Raw genomic sequence first — 19,911 nt, 5'->3', positions numbered from 1 at the left:
GGATCGTATCCTAATCCTCTCGAGGTTTTTGATACGACCGGTATGACGTTCCCCATGACACTGAATCAGGTTAAGATCTTTGAGAGTCTCAATAATATTTCCGTGAACATTTATTCTTGCGTGAGTGATCAGGGAACGATTATTGACGAGGATTTTAACAAACCCACTGATGCAAGTATCCAGCCGATTTGCATTACCTCTATGCGATGTGATCGCCATGTGAATATTTTGGCTATTCGTGCGTCTGGTGCTCCCGCTCATCTCCATTTCGTGACTATTAAGAATTTGTCCCGCTTGCTTTCTTCTCAACTCTCGCGTGATCAACATACAAAGTGGGTTTGCGACCGCTGTCTTCAGTATTTCCATACTGCGGACAAGTTGAACTCCCACACTGATTTGTGCAGCCAACACACGGCCGTTCGGTCAGTATTCCCGACTGAGGAGACCAAATGGCTCGAGTTCACAAATGTATCCAAGAAGGAACGTATGGGCTTTGTCGCTTATTGCGATACAGAGACCTACTTGAAACCGATGTCCACCTGTTTACCGGAGACCGATGCCTCCAGCACCACAACGGTGAACGAGCACGTGACTTATGCATGTAGCATTTTATTAGTTTGTTCGTACGATGCTTCGCTTACCAGATATGCGCACTTTGAAGGGGAGAATTGTGTTGCCGACATGGTCTCTACCTTGATTGATATGACTAAGTGGGTATGCGCGATTTATGCTAAGACCGTTCCCATGAAAGCCCAGACTCCTGCTGTTGCTGCGCGGTTGGCGAGTCAGACACATTGCCATATATGTAATAAGACACTAGGTGACAAGTCAGTGTTGGACCATGACCACCTGACCGGTGAGATTCGTGGCTATGCGCATTCTAAGTGTAATCTTGCATTTAGACTGCAGAAGAACCAACTGGTGGCTATTTTCCACAATCTTCAGAATTATGACGCCCACTTTTTGATGAGACCATTAGTCTCACGTCATATTGCACAACCTGACGGTTCCTCCATTTTGGAGAACCCCGGGGAGGTCAGGGTTATAGGCACGTCTCTTGAAAGTTACAAGAGCATAACAAAGTACATACCGATTACCGGTAATGATGCGAGAGGAGGTACTCGAACAGTGCGTTTAAGATTCATTGACTTCCTTAACTTCCTAACTTCATCTCTGGATACTCTGGCAGGTAATCTCTCGCCTGCTCAGCTGAGCCTCACTCGTGTCCAGTTTCCAGAAGACGCACAGTTTGATCTAGCTCATAGGAAAGGGGTGTTCCCATACGATTTCGTCACTAGTATGGCAGAACTGCAGACGACCTCACTACCCCCTAGGGAAGCATTTCATAATGCTCTTAGTGGGACTGACGTGAGTGACGGGGACTATGCTCATGCTAGATCTGCGTGGAATGTTTTCCGCTGTAAGACTTTGAACGATTACGCGTTGCAGTATTTGAAGGTGGATACGTGTTTGTTGGCTGACGTGTTCGAGAATTTCCGTTCAGTTTGTTGCCAGTCCTATGGCTTAGATCCGGCGCACTACATTACGGCCCCATCACTTGCGTGGGACGGTTTGTTGAGCAAGTCTGAGGTGTGTCTGGAATTAGTCACCGATCCAGATATCTATCTTTTCTTGGAGAATGCTGTTCGGGGTGGGATCACCAACGTTAGTCGGCGCTATGCGAAGGCTAACAATGTTTACATGAGCGATTATGACTCCAGCCTGCCGTCTTCCTACATCTGTTATTTCGATGTAAATTCTCTCTATGGTCATACGATGCTTGGTAAGCTTCCGGTGGGCAACTTCCAGTGGGTGCAGGAACTCGAATATGCAAACTGGAACTTTAGCACCATGGACACCGATGGTGACTGCTCATGTTTTATAGAGGTGGATCTATCCTTTCCGCGTGAATGTCATGACCGGCTATCAGACCTGCCGCTTGCACCCGTGAATGGTGTACCGGTGAACGGCAATATGTCAAAGCTCTTATTGACACTTGAACCGCGAAAGAACTATGTTTTACATGCAAAAACACTGCAGCACTACCTTACGTATGGGGCCGTTCTTGACAATGTTCATCGTGTTTTGCGCTTTGAACAAAAATCCTGGATGGCGTCGTACGTACGGTATAATCTGAATTGCCGTGCTCAGGCAGCGAACCCCTTTGAGAAATCCTTCTATAAATTAATGAATAATTCCGTTTTTGGCAAATCTTTGCAGTCGCCGCGTAGGGAGCGTGACATACGTGTGGTTTCGCGGTACGATACCATATATGGTGCGGCAGAGTTGATAGGTCGTCCGTCATTTAAGGCAAGGCGGATCATCGATGAGAATCTGGTCCTCATTGAGTTAGCCAAAGGTTCGGTAACCTTCAACAAACCCCTTTACACTGGTGTGGCCATCTTAGATTTATCCAAATTGCATCTCTATGATTTACACTATAACTATATGCAGGTTAAGTTTCCCTTTCCATCTCTGCACCTGCTTTACTCAGATACCGATTCTCTTCTGTACCACATCGAGTGTCGCGATGTGTATTCTTCGATTCTCCCCGATTTGGCTTCTCGATTCGACACTTCGAATTATGCTCCAGATAATGCTCAAAGGTTTCCATCAGTCAACCACGGCATGACTGGTGTCATGAAGGATGAAGCCGCTGGACGCATCATTACTGAGTATGTTGGTCTTCGCCCCAAACTTTATGCATACAAGATGGACGATGGTGCTTTTACGCTTAAAGCCAAGGGTGTGAAGGCCAGTGTACTCAGCTCGCTACTTTTTGAGCAATATCTGGATTGCTTGCAAACAAATTCACGGGTTTGGGGGACTCAATATCATTTTCGTTCACGAAATCACATTGTTTGTACTGAACGCGTGACTAAGGTGGCGTTGTCATCAGGTGACGACAAGCGGAGCATTTCCGATGATGGAATTAGCACGCTTCCATGGGGACATTACCGTCTAGATCCCTGAACCTGAGTTCCCCACATAATAAGAGATTCTAACTTTTTTTTTATTTTATAATTTTCCAGTTTTTTTTGTACTATCCTCATACCTTGGTACGCTCAATAAGCATTGCTGCTCCGAGTCGAGTTGTAGGAAAACAACAGCACTCCAAACTCCTCCTCCGCTCGGAGTGGCCAACTGGGTAGATGGCAACCAACTTCGATTCATTGCCTCCCCCTTCAGCCATAAAACATTAAGAATGTTGGATAGAACTCATGCACTACTGTACTGCGCATGTGGAGATAAAACCATCGGTATGTTTAACATGTAGAGATTGCACTCATCTTATTTACACGGTTCAGATAGTGAATCTGATAGTTTTCTTTAAATGCTAGTCTGTTTAATAATTTAAAGTAAATTTCAGTCTATCCTGATTTTAAATGCTAATGTGGTTAAACTTTGTTGCATGTCATCTTTCCGTCAAGACCAGGTCAACTATAGTCTTCATTCTGTCTCTGACAATTCCATAATGAACATGGCTGCTTTTGAGGAAATGCGCGATTGCATTGAATATGCGCTTCATGCTTGCATCGGCATGAATATAGATGCGATAGTACACCATCTAGAGGTCTCCGCGATCAATTTGTTCGCTGCATTTCCAGAGGAATACGAGTTTCTAACATACCTTTACAACGGTATTATAGCATGCTTTGAAGCTGTAATGGAGGCTCAAGAGCAAGTGGAGCCAGATGATGGAGTGGACAGCGGCTTCGGAGAGAGTGACGGTGAAGCATAATGCTTGCGCCCTTGTTAAACATGGAAAATAGGCCTCTCGGGGAAACTCGCCATGTATAAAAAAAAGGAGTTAACGCATCTAATGCTGTACCTCCTGAGACATAGTCTCTAAGGTGATGTGGAAAGCAGCATACCACTATAAATTCAAACACAAGTTTTTATTTATTTATTTTTTTTTTCAGCTTACACTCCAGAGAATCTTCCGCCACGTCGAGATGAAGAGAATGAGACTACACATCATAGTTATAAATTCACTATCACTAAATAATAATAAAGAGCTTACACTATTATTAAATGCATTACAGGAAAGCTAACACTAAAGTATGCCTATAAGAAAAAATTTCTTATGCCTGCTTCTGATGCATATAAAGGAACACATATCATGATCATTCAATATGGTGCACTCTGTGCATGTAAGGGAACAATCTTTTCGGTGCACTCTGTACATGTATTGGAACGAGTCCTTGGGTGTATCATGTGCTTCCAAGATGGTGGGGCTGTTGAATCCAAGATGGCGGAGAATTGTTTAAAGGTTGTAATATTTTTTAAATTTAAATATCGCGCCCTCTGGTAGCAACACTTGTTACTAAATATATCGATTAGCATTCGACCTAACGAATGGTGCTGCGCCCTGGCAGCTGAAATATGAAATAAAAGTAAATATATCGATTAGCATTCGACCTATCGAATGGTGCTGCGCCCTGGCAGCTGAAATATGAAATAAAAGTAAATATATCGATTAGCATTCGACCTATCGAATGGTGCTGCGCCCTGGCAGCTGAAATATGAAATAAAGATGGCGATGGTGGCACACTCTGGTAGCCAACTTGAGAATCAAGATGGCGGCGCCTCTGGCAACTAATTTTTGATTTTGGCGCCATCTGGTAGTCTGTGCTGGAATTAAAGATGGCGGCTGTATAATTATTTTAATTTCAAATGTGGCGCCTTAGGTATGCATTAAGGAAGGCAAAAAAACCTTCCCCCTTTTATCATAAACTTGACATCAGTACGTAGCATATATAGATTATTTATTCCACTATATCCCAACTGGTCTCGTTGTCCTGTGGTTAGCGTCTCTGCTTTCTAACCTCGACAACATCATTGTTTTCACGTCCCATGGATCGAATCCCAGCCTCGGCACTGAAAATATTTTAGTTAAAATAAAATAATACCTGCTGCTACCTGGTGGCGACCAACAGAACTATATGACATCACACAAGATGGCGGCCTCCAGCAGCCGAAACAAGATGGCGACCAGGAAAAATCAAGATGGCGGCCTCCAGCAGACGAAACAAGATGGCGACCAGGAAAAATCAAGATGGCGGCCTCCAGCAGACGAAACAAGTTGGCGGCCAGAAGAAATCAAGATGGCGGCCTCCAGCAGACGACACAGAATAATGACGTCACGATTCGAAGTTGGTGGAAATTTCTAGAAATACAAAATGGCGGATTTGCGATTTGCGGATTTGCGGATTTGCGGATCTCCGGATTAGCGGATTTGCGAATTTGCGGATTTGTGGATTTGCGAATTTGCGGATTAGCGGATTTGCGGATTAGCCACTGGATTAGCGGATTAGCCACTGGATTAGCGCATAAAAAACTGGATTTGCACATAAAAAACCATAAAAAATGCGTAAAAAACCATAAAAAATGGGATAATCCCCGGATTACCCCGCTCCCCCCTCGCCTATGTTCCAGAGTCGGCACGCTCTCCCTACTGTCGTGGCACGCACTGGGTGGCATACATATAGTCTGGAAAAATGGCCTAGTATTACGATGGTTTAGAAATTTACTGCCTCCGTCGGAACTTAGGTGGTACCTCGACCGAACCACTACATTGTTCTACATTTACGAAACCGAACAGTCACCTAATCAAACAAACTGCGGACACTTGTGTCATCGCTTTTTAACTAAAAAAAAATGAGCTGACCAAAACAATTGCTACTTAAAGGTTGTACAGATATGAAAATTTATAAGTCATGTCGATAACTCTTACCTTGACAGGTCACGCATCAGAGCTGCGGGCGATTCATTTCCCCCCTCTGCATTTAGACGGAGAATGGTGTATCACACTCGTAGATTTTCAAACATATAATGCCATACCGAATTTCGAAGAGGAAAATTGCAAGATCTGCTTCAAGAAAAGCGATGGGACCGCTCATGAAATACAGTTACCCATTGGCTCTTACGAAATTGACGACATTGCAAATAACATCAGGGATATGTTACCACAGGATGTAGACTTTCAACAGAATGGAAATCCAAACACTCAAAAAAGCATTTTAACATGTAGCGAAAATGTCGACTTAATGAAACCTGGGACCATAGATATGATGCTCGGATTCGAATCAAAGTTGTATGATACAGGAAGAACATACTAATCTATGTGTGCAGTAAGCATTTTGCCTGTGAATGTCATAAGAATAAACTTTAATTTAGCAAGTGGAACGTATCTTAACGGAAGACTAAGCAACAGACTGCACGAGTTTTTGCGCATGGTCCCGCCAGGATATAAACTGGTCGAGGTACCACAAAGTATCATTTACACCCCAGTTGTCGTGAACTGCGCACAAGTAGTCGTCGTCAGAATCGTTGACCAGCGAGGAAAATTGGTGAATTTTCAAGAAGAAGAAATTACTTTACATCAGTAGGGGCAGTAAGGAGGTTCTGTGACAATGTAAAAATTGAAATATGTAAACATTGCGCCAGAACCCCCTGGGGACCGCCATCTTGTTTTCGTCTGCTGGAGGCCACCAACTTAGTTCAACCTTTGGTTACCAGAGCATGCCACTGTAGCCGCCACTGGGGGCCGCCATCTTGTTTTCGTCTGCTGGAGGCCGCCATCTTAGTTCAACCTTTGGTTACCAGAGCGCGCCACCATCGCATCGAAGGCAGGAGTTGTATACCAAAAAACTTTGGGCGGCAGGGATTCGATCCGTGGGACGCAACAGTGTCGAGGTTAGAAAGCAGACACCTTACCAACCAGACCACAAGACCATTTGAGGAGTAGATAATTAAATAAGGAATATATGCTTACATTCTCAAAAAGGCACCATACTAGCTATGTCCACCCCACCACCAACACCAGTATGCTTAAATCAAATGCCTCCATTTTTAAATTTCCAAAAGAATAAGTATGCTTAAAATAATGTGATGTTTATATTTTCCAAAAAGAATAAGTATGCTTAAAACAATTGCCGTTATGTTTAATTTTTCTAAAAAGAAAAAGTATGCTTAAATCTAATGCCACCATGTTTAAATTTTCCAAAAAGAATAAGTATGCTTAAAGCAAACACCGCCAACAACCCACCACAAGTATGCCTAAAACAAAAACTGCCATGTTTAAATTTCCAAAAAGAATTTGTATGCTTAAAACAAATGCCACCATACTGCTATGTTTAAATACAAATACCTGTGAGCACCACTTACTCACGCCGCCATTTTTAATGCCACAGAGAAAAGCGACATCTAGGTGTTGCCTGCTAGGACTCCACGCATGCAATGCACAGTTATAATCCCCATATAATATTATATATAAAAAAAGCATAACAATGTCTGTAATATTTAAAAAAAATTAAATAAGCGTTGTACAAATGCCATGTAGGGAAGAGAGGCAGAAGCCTGCCCATCACACTGCATGACGTCAGTGAAAGTGTTTACCGAAGCACGCGCAAGGCCGAACTATGGCCCGAGGGGAATAATGGAGAAAGCTGTTATTGTCACCAGCCCGCCCGGCTACCAACTCCAATGGTCAAGAGAGATCACAATCCTACCGTTGAATATCACCGGCATTAATCCACGTCTTTACCGACATAGAAAACCCCTTCCACGACACTAGGCAATGTCTGCCACACGTTTTGTGAATTTTATTCACTAAATAAGTGTCAGGGTACGCAGTTATTTGAATCTCAGGACCATAAAAGCCACCTTTAATTTCATTACCATCCAAATCACTCAAATGAAACATGTGGAAAACTATGCGTAAGTTTGACTACTCTGAAAACCACATGTGACCACCTCGGATTGAATCCCTTCTCAAACATAGTCTTGTGTTTTGATATATACGTACGTAGGAACCCACGCGAGCCTTTGACCACCTAGGATCTACTGTCTTAACATATCTGTAAACTGTTTGTAGCAAAGAGTTATCCCTCACATCATTTGGAGCCATGCCTATAGTGCGGGGGAATCTATTATTGTAGACATAAAGTAATTTCGGTAAAAGTGTAAGCCACTGATAGTTTCCTTGTGCTGAGAACTCACGGTAAAGCATATCCTTTAATGTTCTATTAAATGTTCTACAACAGATGCCTTGAGTTCGCTGTAACTAGAGTAATGATTAATTGCATATTTTTGCATTAAGGCTTGAAAAGGTCTATTGTAAAATTCTGCTCCAGCGTCGCTTTGAATATTCTTAAAACATCCCGCCTCTTTTAAAATACTTTTCATGGCCACGGTTACTGATATTCATGTCTTTCATTTAACTGGAACTGCATAACCACGTTTGCTATAAACATCTATAGTAGTAAGGATGTACTTGAAACCACTATTTACCCTGCTGTATGTAATCATCTCCACCAAATCAACCTGTAATAAATCACGAAGCCCATAGTTCAACACAGGTCTACGAGGAAAAATTCTACAAACACTGTGATGCAGTTCATTAGCAATCCCACGTTGTGCGACACTCATTTCGCAATATATCACGTTTTTTTCAACTCTTCAAGAATAGATATCACCTCGTTGCAATGTCCGGTATGGCCAGAAGCTTGCGAGGCCATTAGTAATCTGAGGCGAGCAATAATCTGGTTCGGATTATTCCAATAAACAAATTGCTTTAGGCGTTGCAAATCCCATGTTTTCTGTAACAAACCACTTCCTCACTGAGGTGAGAAAATATTTGGAAAAATCTTTTAATGATATAAAACTTTGCATGCATTTCACTTTTGTAACATTTTGTCGTAGGATCATTTCTTTTATAGTACCTAAGCATTTGTAATATATAATAAATGCCAGTATTGTTTTAAGGTGGACTCTGAGTAGGTGTGCGGCACTTGGCGGAACAATAATTCGAATAAGCCAGGAGCAGGCTGTATCAATTCATCATTGACACGAATTAAATTATTATCGTGAAAAAATACTTCCGTATCCCTTAAGAACCAACGGTTGTTGAGTTTATGGAGACCATAGGTCCCATCACCCGAACGAAGGTTGTAGCTTTGTAAGTAAGAATGTACTTCACCCAATGAATCGCTCATAACATCGCGACGTATACTAGAGTCAGAATCATAATCATCACTCATTACCGGATCTGGCTTCACCTCTGAAGACACTTGTTTCGGAACAATATGATGTTTCGGGATAGACTGAGCGAGCGACGAGAATTGTCCAAGCTTATCCAAATGCGAATTAACAGACTTGAACATTTCCTTATTAATCGCATCCCTCTCCATTCGCGCTCGCTTAGCCAAAATGTATTTGGCACGTATGTTCCGAATGACATGATATAAAGCGTTTGCCTCGGTAGACATGACTGAAGATAACTTAACACCATAAAGCCTTTTTATATACAGAACTACAAATGTCTAGAGCTAGGTATTTTTCGAAGTCGCAGGAGGCGGTCTCTGAGGTGTGGGTCGCTTAGTTACAGTTCTCGCAGTCGATACAGAAATAAACACATCAACACCATTCTTCACAACACCAATAGTACGAACCAATTGAGAAACCCATTGCAATATGTCAGCGCTACTAGCGTTAAGTTTCTATATATCAACATGTGCGTGTCTACCCATAGAAAAATACTGCTGTATGATTCCTTGTTTCTCGCACATTAGAACGTCAAAAAAACATTGAATTGGCCCTGGCCTCGCTAGGAGGTATCACATCAGCATTTTCCGTGTACTGGAAAAATCCCAAACATTCTACAGCTCTAAGAATCGTAGCCAACCATTGATACTTTGGTTGTTGCAGCGATTTTGAATAAAGATACACATTATTGAACCGAAGACTGTTCGGTTCCTCGAGTAAACTAAGTAGGACACACGTTTTTCCGCATTCTGATGGACCAACAATCAAACATCGTACCATCGAAGGTAATAAATACCCATGCCGCGACTCATGAGCACTGGATTCATCAGCCTGTGTAATCCGCACAGGCAGCGACTAGCGCTGTGGCACTACTTCCATCACACAACTAAACCGTAAACTATAAATACAGCATACTTATACCAACTCAAATCAGTGTACTGTAATGCGTTGTAAATGAAGGAAGGTACAAAGAGGTGGAGGAATAATAAACTCTCGCTGCCATAACCCATCACTTACATCGATCGGAGGGAAGTGTGTTGAACACAGTTCCGATATGTTTCCACTTAGTATTAGCGTGATGGACATGTTCAGGATAGTTTCGAAGCACTATAGAGGTTCAACTCTGTGTACTTTGCTATGGTTGGTGTTTCTTATATACCGAGATGAGAAACTTTATGCATAAGTGACCGCAGTTGAATGAGTTTAACTTTTGCTGTCTATCGTAATTATATGTTATTTTGCAGCCACTCAGGTATCGCTGCATTTCTAAATGGGGAGGCAGGTCTCCAAAACTATCATAATACTGAGCCATACGACCGGTATTGGCGTATGCTACCCAATGCATTCCGGGTCCCTTACTCGTATCTAAATTAATAATACCGCCCTCATTGTGGTATGGTTTAGTGGGTAGTTTATCCTTCATAAACACATTTATAAAATGTGGAATTTTTAATTTCCTAATTGCTGACTTTAGATCTGTGGTGGTAACGGGTCGCTTTGGCAGGTTACTCAGTATCCTCATTTCCTTTTCCCGCCCCTCTTCCTTCTTCTCCGCTTGAACCCTCCCCCTGACTTTGGGTAGGGACGCAGGTATAGACCCGAACCTTTTTTGCAAGCGCCCGCAATTTACTATTGTGCTGTGTGTTCTGGCTTAACATTCTAGCCTGGTGTTTAGCCGTGTTCACGGTCTTAGCTATACCCCCCGCTCCACCTATCAAACTGCCTAGCGCTGCCAGCGCTGGGAAGATGAAAGGTAATAGTCTACCTTTTTTCGCGTGGTTTTTCTTTGTTGAGACTACGCCGCCAATGTTACGTTTTACTCTCATTATCTTATTGACTCCCCACGCTGCGAACTTTTCACCGAATTTCGTTGCGGGATACTTTGCTATTTGTGCGGCTTGGTTCGCTAATATACCGTCGGCTATGTGTCTGTCACTTAGGTTATTACTTTTAGAATAGCTAATATCGTGGAGACGACACGCCTCGTCAAGGGAGTTGACACATGTATCACCGCGTGCTAACCTATTGGCGAGTTTCGTTCCCGGACCGCAGAAATTATATCCTGGCAGATGTACTTCTACTAGCAGATTTTTAATAACAGAGTTTATTATTCCTCCACCTATTTGTACCTTCCTTCGTTTACAATGCATTACACTATACTGATTTGAGTTGGTATAAGTATGCTGTATTTATAGTTTATGGTTTAGTTGTGTGATGGAAGTAGTGCCACAGCGCTAGTCGCTGCCTGTGCGGATTACACAGGCTGATTAATCCAGTGCTCACGAGTCGCGGCATGGGTATTTATTACCTTCGATGGTACGATGTTTGATTGTTGGTCCGTCAGAATGCGGAAAAACGTGTGTCCTACTTAGTTTACTCGAGGAACCGAACAGTCTTCGGTTCGAGAATGTGTATCTTTATTCAAAATCGCTGCAACAACCAAAGTATCAACGGTTGGCTACGATTCTTAGAGCTGTGTAAGGTTTGGGATTTTTCCAGTACACGGAAAATGCTGATGTGATACCTCCTAGCGAGGCCAGGGCCAATTCAATGTTTTTTTGACGATATAATGTGTGAGAAACAAGGAATCATACAGCAGTATTTTTCTATGGGTAGACACGCACATGTTGATTCTTTTTACCTAGGTCAAACTTATTGCAGAATACCTAAACATTTGCTTCGGGATAATGCGAATGTTATCGTGCTTTTCCGCATGGATTTGCTTAATTTACGACATGCCTACGATGATCATGTTAACAGTGATATGGGATTTCTTATGTTTAAGGATATGTGCTTCTGGTTTTGAAAAAATGAACATGGTATTCTTGTTATCGTAAAGGATTATCCTTTACTAAATGGCAGGTATCGTGGTTTTGATCATTTTATTGTAGCAAGTCATTGAAGGATGTCCTACAGCATATCCAAGTTTGTAGGTGGTCCTCTGAAACATCAGCTTGACTCGTGTATATCACGTGATATTGATGGGAATTGCGATTTAGGCAGAAAACTTATAAAGCGTGAGGGTATGTCTAAGGATGCTGGGGATGGCGCGAGTAAACATTATATTGAATCGGTCGCGGGTGTAATCACTCGCACGGTGACAGAGGAGCTGTCGCGTCTGTTTACGGAGCTCAATGCATCGTAAAAATCAATGTATGGGATGTGCAGGTTGGTATTATCGAGTTTTTACGGAATATGGAGGTGAAGGAACAGCGGTCTGTGGATCAAATCAATTCTCGTCTGTCGGTACTGCCAACAAAGTTGGGTGATATGTATGTTACTTTGTTGGAGAATAAACTCGACCTATTTGAGAATACGATTATAGATAAGGTAAAGAATGTTAAAAACAATACCTTGACGGAACTGATATAGTAACTAACCGCTAGTAGCGCTAACATATCGCAACGGGTTTCACAATTGGCTCGTACTATTGGTGTTGTGAAGAATGGTGTTGATGTGTTGAATTCTGTATCAACTGCGAGGACTGTTGCTAAGTGACCCACACCTCAGAGACCGCCTCCTGCGACTTCGAAAAATACCTAGCACTAGACATTTGTAGTTCTGTAAATAAAAAGGCTTTATGCTGTATGGTTATCTTCAGTCATGTCTGCCGAGGCAAACGCTTTAGATCATGTCATAAGGAACATACGTGCTAAATATATTTTGGCTAAGCGAGTGCGAATGGAGAGGGATGCGATTAATAAGGAAATGTTCAAGTCTGTTAATTCGCATTTGGATAAGCTTGGACAAGTCTCGTCGCTCGCTCAGTCTATCCCGAAACATCATATTGTTCCGAAACAAGTGTCTTCAAAGGTGAAGCCAGATCCGGTAATGAGTGATGGTTATGATTTGACTCTAGTATACATCGCGATGTTATGAGCTATTCATTGGGTGAAGTACAGTCTTATTACAGAGCTACAACCTTCGTTCGGGTGATGGGACCTATGGTCTCCATAAACTCAAAAACCGATGGTTCTTAAGGGATACGGAAGTATTTTTTCACGATAATAATTTAATTCGTGTCAATGATGAATTGATACAGCCTGCTCCTGGCTTATTCGAATTATTGTTCCGCCAAGTGCCGCACACCTACTCAGAGTCCACCTTAAAACAATACTGGCTTTTATTAGATATTACAAATGCTTACTATAAAAGAAATGATCCTACGATAAAACGTCATAAGAGCGAAATGCATGCAAAATTTGATATCATTAAAAGATTGTTTCCGAATATTGACTCACCTCAGCGAGGAAGTGGTTTGTTACAGAAAACATTGGATTTGCAACACCTAAAGCAAATTATTTATTGGAATAATCCGAACCAGAATGTTGCTCGCCTCAGATTACTAATGGCCTCGCAAGCTTCTGGCCATACCAGACAGAGCAACGAGGTGATATCTATTCTTGAAGAGTTGAAAAAAACGTGATATATTGCGAAATGAGTGTCGCACAACGTGGGATTGCTAATGAACTGCATCACAGTGTTTGTAGAATTTTTCCTCGTAGACCTGTGTTGAACTATGGGCTTCGTGATTTATTACAGGTTGATTTGGTGGAGATGATTACATACAGCAGGGTAAATAGTGGTTTCAAGTACATCCTTACTACTATAGATGTTTATAGCAAACGTGGTTATGCAGTTCCAGTTAAATGAAAGACAGGAATATTAGTAACCGTGGCCATGAAAAGTATTTTAAAAGAGGCGGGATGTTTTAAGAATATTCAAAGCGACGCTGGAGCAGAATTTTACAATAGACCTTTTCAAGCCTTAATGCAAAAATATGCAATTAATCATTACTCTAGTTACAGCGAACTCAAGGCATCTGTTGTAGAACATTTAATAGAACATTAAAGGATATGCTTTACCATGAGTTCTCAGCACAAGGAAACTATCAGTGGCTTACACTTTTACCGAAATTACTTTATGTCTACAATAATAGATTCCCCCGCACTATAGGCATGGCTCCAAATGATGTGAGTGATAACTCTTTGCTACAAACAGTTTACAGATATGTTAAGACAGTAGATCCTAGGTGGTCAAAGGCTCGCGTGGGTTCCTACGTACGTATATATCAAAACACAAGACTATGTTTGAGAAGGGATTCAATCCGAGGTGGTCACATGTGGTTTTCAGAGTAGTCAAACTTACGCATAGTTTTCCACATGTTTCATTTGAGTGATTTGGATGGTAATGAAATTAAAGGTGGCTTTTATGGTCCTGAGATTCAAGTAACTGCGTACCCTGACACTTATTTAGTGAATAAAATTCACAAAACGTGTGGCAGACATTGCCTAGTGTCGTGGAAGGGGTTTTCTATGTCGGTAAAGATGTGGATTAACGCCGGTGATATTCAACGGTAGGATTGTGATCTCTCTTGACCATTGGAGTTGGTAGCCGGGCGGGCTGGTGACAATAACAGCTTTCTCCATCATTCCCCTCGGGCCATGGTTCGGCCTTGCGCGCGCTTCGGTAAACACTTTCACTGATGTCATGCAGTGTGATGGGCAGGCTTCCACCTCTCTTCCCTACATGGCGTTTGTACAACGCTTATTTAATTTTTTTTATATATTACAGAAATTGTTATGCTTTTCTTATATATAATATTATGTGGGGATTATAACTGCGCATTGCATGAGTGGAGTCCCAGAAGGCAACACCTAGATGTCGCTCTTCTCTGTGGCATTAAAGATGGCGACGTGTGTATGTGGTGCTCACAGGTATTTGTATTTAGACATAGCAGTATGGCGGCATTGGTTTTAAGCATACTTATTCTTTTGGAAAATTAAACATGGCTGTATTTGTTTCAGGCATACTTGTGGTGGGTTGTTGGCGGTGTTTGCTTTAAGCATACTTATTCTTTTTAGAAAAATTAAACATGGCGGTATTTGATTTAAGCATACTCATTCTTTTTGGAAATTTAAACATGGCGGCAATTGTTTTAAGCATACTTATTCTTTTTGGAAATTTAAACATGGCAGTATTTGTTTTAGGCATACTTGTGGTGCGGGGTTGGCGGTGTTTGCTTTAAGCATACTTATTCTTTTTGGAAAATTTAAACATGGCGGCATTAGATTCAAGCTTACTTTTTCTTTTTAGAAAAATTAAACATGGCAGCATTTGTTTTAAGCATACTTATTCTTTTGGAAATTTATTCATGGCGGCAATTGTTATAAGCATATTCTTCTTTTTAGAAAAATTATACTTGGCAGCATTTGTTTTAAGCATACTCTTTATTTTGGAAATTTAAACATGGCGGCATTTGATTTAAGCATACTGGTGTTGGGGGTGGGGTAGACATATCTAGTATGGTGCCTTTTTGAGAATGTAAGCATATATTCCTTTTTTAATTATCTACTCCTCAAATGGTCTTGTGGTCTGCTTGGTAAGGTCTCTGCTTTCTAACATCGACACTGTTGCGTCCCATGGATCGAATCCCCGCCGCCCAAGGTTTTTTTGTATACAACTCCTGCCTTCGAAGCGATAGTGGCACGCTCCGGTAACCAAAGGTTGAACTAAGATGGCGGCCTCCAGCAGACGAAAACAAGATGGCGGCCCCCAGTGGCGGCTACAGTGGCATGCTCTGGTAACCAAAGGTTGAACTAAGTTGGTGGCCTCCAGCAGACAAAAACAAGATGGCGGTCCCCAGGTGCTTCTGGCGCAATGTTTACATCTTTCAATGTTTACATTGTCACAGAACCTCCTTACTGCACCTACTGATGTAATGTAATTTCTTTGTCTTGAAAATTAACCAATCGTCCTCGCTGGTCAACGATTCTGACGACGACTACTTGTGCGCAGTTCACGACAACTGGGGTGTAAATGATACTTTGCGGTACCGCGACCAGTTTATATCCTGGCGGGACCATGGGCAAAAACTCGTGCAGCATGTTGCTTAGTCTTCCGTTGAGATACGTTCCACTTGCTAAATTAAAGTTTATTCTTATGACATTCACAGGCAAAATGCTTACTGCACACATATATTAGTATGTTCTTCCTGTATCATACAACTTTGATTCGAATCCGAGCATCATATCTATGGTCCCAGGTTTCATTAAGTCGACATTTTCGCTACATGTTAAAATGCTTTTTTGAGTGTTTGGATTTCCATTCTGTTGAAAGTCTACATCCTGTGGTAACATATCCCTGATGTTATTTGCAATGTCGTCAATTTCGTAAGAGCCAATGGGTAACTGTATTTCATGAGCGGTCCCATCGCTTTTCTTGAAGCAGATCTTGCAATTTTCCTCGTCGAAATTCGGTATGGCATTATATGTTTGAAAATCTACGAGTGTGATACACCATTCTCCGTCTAAATGCAGAGGGGGGAAATGAATCGCCCGCAGCTCTGATGCGTGACCGGTCAAGGTAAGTGTTATCGACATGACTTATTAATTTTCATATCTGTACAACCTTTAAGTAGCAATTGTTTTGGTCAGCTCAATTTTTTAGTTAAAAAGCGAAGACACAAGTGTCCGCAGTTTGTTTGATTAGGTGACTGTTCGGTTTCGTAAATGTAGAACAATGTAGTGGTTCGGTCGAGGTACCACCTAAGTTCTGACGGAGGCTATAAATGTCTAAAACTATCGCAATACTAGGCTATTTTTCCAGTCTATATTGTAACGGCGCACCTAGCCGGTGCCACCACCATATGTTACGGGGGGGAAAAAGAGAAAGATAAAAGTAAATAGTAAATCGTAAGTAAGATATGTCGTAAACCGTAAGCATCAAAAGTTAGGGGGGGGGGATAGAGAATCGTAACTCTTAAGTCACTCGCTTGGCATCAACTACTCTTAACTTCATAAAATACTTTACTGTACCTAGGATCATAGGTTCGTCATCCCGTACAGGATGTCTGGAGAGAGTTGAACTCAGGAGATTTTGCAAAATAACATAATACTAAATTAAAATGATTTTATTCTTAAAGTCAAATAAAGTAAAATCAGTCTTGACGAACATTTACAAAGCAGGATTAAAATTTACAACAACAATATCTTAATTACTTCCTGAACTATTGAACGACCTTACAAGAGAGAAAGAGAGAACTTCTTTAAACTCTTCCCTAATCCTTATGAATACATCTTAATTTATAATTAAAATTAAGACAACGATCAAGCAATACTCACATTTTCCAATAAGCACCTCTTGATTGATTACTTTAAAAACTAACGTAGAGGCCTCTCCTGCCCTTGAAAACCCGAACGAACATTACATTTTCAAAACTAGAACTAAACGACTCATGATGACGGCCATAGCCTGCGCCCGAGTGCTTGAAGACGACTACATTATGAACTAACTTAAATTACATTACGATCTAAGCGACTCGTTTCCTCTGGCGATGGCCATAGCTTCCGCCAGAGTGAGCCCCGAGCTACCACTCACTTGCGCTTAAATTCGCGCGCCCTGCCGCGCCTAGCATAACAAACGCTCGTTATTGAAGCCAAATTTACTAAACAACCCACTAGGACATCTGGGAAGGCTACCCCCCTCTACCCCGACTTGCAGGCCACACCGAGCGGCTTGTTACGACAGCGCGCCCCAGTAACTGCGGCCTGTGGCCTCGCCACACGCGGCCGAGCAACAAACAAAAATCAGCAAGCCCGCAGTGCGCCGCGCCGGCCCCGTGCCCCAATTACATGGTCACGCCACTTGCGCTGACGAGTGAACAGAGCAGCCAGCCCAGAGTCCCGTCAGTAAAGTCCCTAAATTTGATTTCAACAACCCTGCAAAATTTCGAACCGCGACAATATGTACGCCACCCAGTGCGTGCCACGACCTGTCGACATATCTAAATTAATTATGGCATGCTCACATGTCTTTGGCTTGCTGGGAAAAGTGTCTCACATAAACACGCCTCGGAAATTTGGTATTTTAAGTTTTCGAGCGTACCTGATCAAATCTATATTGGTGAGCGAGCGTTCTTTCGGCAAAGAACTTAGGATTTTTTCATTGATTTTTTTCTCATGCCCCGACCTGATTTGTGAGGTTGCAATAGAATCTTGCACCGTGTTTTTTACCCATGGCAATGGCTTCCATGCTGGCATTGTGTCATTGTGCTTCTTTTAACTGCTTGCGCTCATTCTTCGAAGTGTTGACTGCCCGCACTATACCGCTCGTTGCACTGATGAGGCCGCCGAGAGCACCCAATGCAGGCAAAAGCAGAAGTAGAAATACTCCTATAATCTTCTTGTCGAGAGTCTGTAATTTTTGCTTGGCTTTTTGCAAGCCTGCACCAGTCTTGTGTTTGGTCTTGCGTTAGTCTTTGACTTGATGGAGCTGGCTCGACGAGCACCCAGTCCTAATTTGGTCTTTGCCTTCATTATTTTGGAAACGCCTCAGGCCGCGTTTTTCTCTCGTAGTCCCACGTTAGATGATTTACTATTATCTTCGGCTTCCTGTGCCAATATCTCGTCGGCCCGGTGCCTGGATTCCAGATCCTTGCTTAATGAATATGCAATATCGTGCTACATGCACTTTTCATCGAGAGAATTAATGCCCACATCACCGCGAGTTAACCTTTTCGCTAGTTTAGTGTGGGGGCCGCAGAATCTGTAGCCGGGAATGTGTAGCTTGAATGGCAGATTGTTTATCAGCGAGTTCACGAGTCCTGCACTGATGTGATTTTTGTTCTTACCTCTTCGAGTCATTGCGCACAATTGACCAGAAAGTATAAATGTGTTTGATTTTATACAATTTTTTGTCTGTACAATGCAAGTCGTCAAGCAAGAAGTGTGTTTGTACGTGCGCAATACGCAATACGATGTATTTAGTGCGCATGAATCATGTCACTGCTTACTGTTGTCTTCTGCCGTACGATGCATAATGGCGAGTCCGTCCAACTGCGGGTAAACATGCGTTCTACTGAGTTTATTAGAGGAACCAAACGGTCTTAGGTTCGAAAACATGTACCTCTATTCCAAATCGTTGCAACAGCCAAAATACCAGCTACTAGCTACATTTTAATGATAATGCGGATATGGTAGCTCCAAGTGAAACAAAGCCAACTCCGTGTTTGTTTTCGACGATGTAATGTGCGAGAAGCAAGGCAAAGAGGACTTTTCCATGGGCAGACACGCCAAGGTAGACAGTGTTCACCTGTGTCAGACTTACAGTCATGTTCCAAAACATCTCCTACAAGACAACGCGAATGTCATAGTGCTTTCTCGCATGGACGAACTTAATTTACATCATGCTTATGACCTTCACGTAAACACCGACATGACATTCCAGGAATTTAAAGACATGTGCTCCTTGTTTTGGAAAGACGAACCCCGATTCCTAGTTATAGTCAAAGACTGGCCTCTATATAAGGGCAGGTAAAGACATTGTTTCGATCAGTTTATCGTTAAATATGAGTCATTGCATTTCAAAATTCGGTCGTAGCAGTCGAGACTTATGTTCTGCTCTCAAGTCTCATGACGACGTTATCCGCAAATACATTTCGCTACTGGCTCTAAAAGTAGAAAGTGTGAAAAACAAATTACTACAGTATCTCGTTGCCATTGACCAGCGCATGGAAGCTTCGGATTATCGCATTCGCGACATGATCGAAGTATCGAATGCACAAAGATGTGACGATTTGAGGACTTTTCAAAGTAGTCTGAAAGCATCACTAACTCACTTGTCAACAAATTCAGATTTAGCCAAAACCAAGAAAGATGTTTCTGCGAACGAATAAAAAAGGATAAAAGGAGGTCATTCAATATGTTTTCAGCCAGTACAATGTCGGACCTGGCCAGTGACCTTCATCGAGCTATACAGTCTGTTCGTGAATAATATCTACTTGCTAGACGAACCAGACTTGCACGTGAGATGGCAAATGAAGATATATTTAAACCAATCACCAGTCGCCTCGACGAACTTAAA

The sequence above is a fragment of the Bacillus rossius genome, chromosome 1, assembly GCF_032445375.1.
Source record: "Bacillus rossius redtenbacheri isolate Brsri chromosome 1, Brsri_v3, whole genome shotgun sequence".
Classification (NCBI taxonomy): domain Eukaryota; kingdom Metazoa; phylum Arthropoda; class Insecta; order Phasmatodea; family Bacillidae; genus Bacillus; species Bacillus rossius.
Note: the sequence above shows the minus strand (reverse complement) of the source record.